The sequence below is a fragment of the Notamacropus eugenii genome, chromosome 1 (assembly GCF_028372415.1).
Source record: "Notamacropus eugenii isolate mMacEug1 chromosome 1, mMacEug1.pri_v2, whole genome shotgun sequence".
Taxonomy (NCBI): Eukaryota; Metazoa; Chordata; class Mammalia; order Diprotodontia; family Macropodidae; genus Notamacropus; species Notamacropus eugenii.
The window spans coordinates 379990974-379993224 of NC_092872.1; positions in this window are offsets into that span (position 1 = coordinate 379990974).

Consider the following 2251-nt stretch of genomic DNA (forward strand, 5'->3'; position numbering starts at 1 on the left):
CCTTCCCTGTTTCTAGTGACGGCACCACCAATTCTCCATCAGCCTGTTTCAAAACCTCAGGATCATGCTGGATTCTTCTCTTTCTCTCACTACTATACATCACAAATAGTAATTCACTTGTTCAGTCATTCCTCATGGCCCCATTTGGGGTTTTCTTGACAAAGATACTGAAGTGGTTTTGCCATTTCCTTCTCCAGCTCATTTCACAGATGAGGCAACTGAGGCAAACAGGGTTAAGTAACTTGCCCAAGGCTAGTTAAGTATCTGAGACCGGATTTGAACTTGGGAAGATGAGCCTTCCTGACTTCAAGCCTGGCACTCTATTCAATGTGCTACCTGGCTGCCCATCAATAAACAATAAAAATGATAGCTAAAATTTATGAAGCTCTTATTATATGCTAGGCACTGTGCTAAGCACTTTACAATTATTATCTCTTATTTAACCCTCACAATAACCTTGGGAGATAGGTGCTGATATCATCCCCATTTTACAGATGAGAAAACTGACACAAATGAGGTTAAATGGCACGTACACAGTCACATAGCTAGTAAGTGTCTGAAGCTAGATTTGAACTCAGGTCTTCCTGACTCTAGGCCCAGTGCTCTATCCATAGTGCCACCTATCTACCCCCCTGGTAAAGTCCTCTTTCCTGCTACTTCTTCCATATAGCTATCCCTCATTCTCCAACACCCCCCAGTCACCACCACCCCTGGTTGAAGGTGCTCATTCTTCCTTCTATTCAATGAGAGGCAGGATTTTGTAAAGCAAACAGGCCTTGGAGTCAAGAAGGACCTGGGTTTGAATCCTGACTCAGACACTGACCATGAACAGGGTACCTACTCTCTCTGAGTCTTATTTTCTCAGCTATAACATGGGATACCAATACCTATAAGCATTTACCACATGGAGTTGTGAGGACCAAATGAGAAAATTTATATAAATGTCATTTATTTGGGGGGCATCTAGGTGGCATATTGGATAGGGTGCTGGGCCTGGAGTCAGGGAGAATCATCTTCCTGAGTTCAAATCTGGCCTCAGACTCTTATTAGTGTGTGATCCTGGGCAAGTCACTCAACCTCTGCTCATCTATCAAATTAGCTGGAGAAGGAAATGGCAAATCACTCCAGTATCTTTGCCAAGAAAACTCCAAATGAAGTCAGAGTCAGACACGACTGAAAAATGACTAAGCAACAACAATTCCTCTGGATCTTGTTCTTTTCATCTTCATTTCATATGCCCATTTGGTTCCATTTCATCTAGATCACCTGTCTAGATGATCTGTCTGTCTAGATCTAGATCCCCTATCTAGATCACCAGGGCCTGGAGGACAAACCTCAGCAGGAAGGCTGCTTTATACGTATACCACGGGTCTCACTAGGGCAAGCCTACATCCCAGTGTGCTGGGTGGCTAGTACAAGACCATTCCGTCATGAACTACATCCTCTTGTCTCATCTTTGTACTTCCAACAAGCACAGGGACATGAAGTGGAAGTCAGGAAGACCTGGCTTCATATCCTGTCTCTGGAACTTAGTAGCTTTGTGACCTTAGGCTTCCATTTCCTTCTTTATCTGCAAAACTGGGATAAAGCCCTTTCTCACAGGGTTTTTGTAAGGCTCAAATGCCACAATGTATAGAAAATCCTTTGCAAAACTTAACACAATACACGTATAACCTATATCAGATTGCTTGCTGTCCTGGGGACAGGGGAGGGGAGAGAGGAAGGGAGAAAAATTTGGAACTCAAAATCTGTTAAAAAAATGAATGTTGAAAATTGTCTTTAAATGTAATTAGAAAAAATAAAATACCATAATAAAAAAAATCCTGATGGGGGAAATATGACAAATGTCAGTTATTATTATAGCAGGCGTTTTATAATTTTAATAGGGAAACTACATGGCGCAGTGCATACAGTATTGGGCCTGGAATTAGAAGACCTGAATTCAAATTTGTCTTCAGACTAGCTGTGTGATCCTGGCAAGTCACTTAACCCTGTTTGCCTCAGTTTCCTCCTCTATAAGGATGAGTTGGAGAAGGAAATGGCAGACCATTCCAGCACCTTTGCCAAGAAAACCCCCAAAATGGGGTCACTAAAGGTCAGACATGACTACAAGGCATTTAATAAAGGTGTGTGGCATTCACTGCAATACAGTGCCTTTCAGCTCTGCCACTCTAGGTCTATACACATAGCTGATAGGAGGTGCTGTTAAATAAAGGAGACTGCAAGAAATGAGGCACAGGCCGGCTGAGTC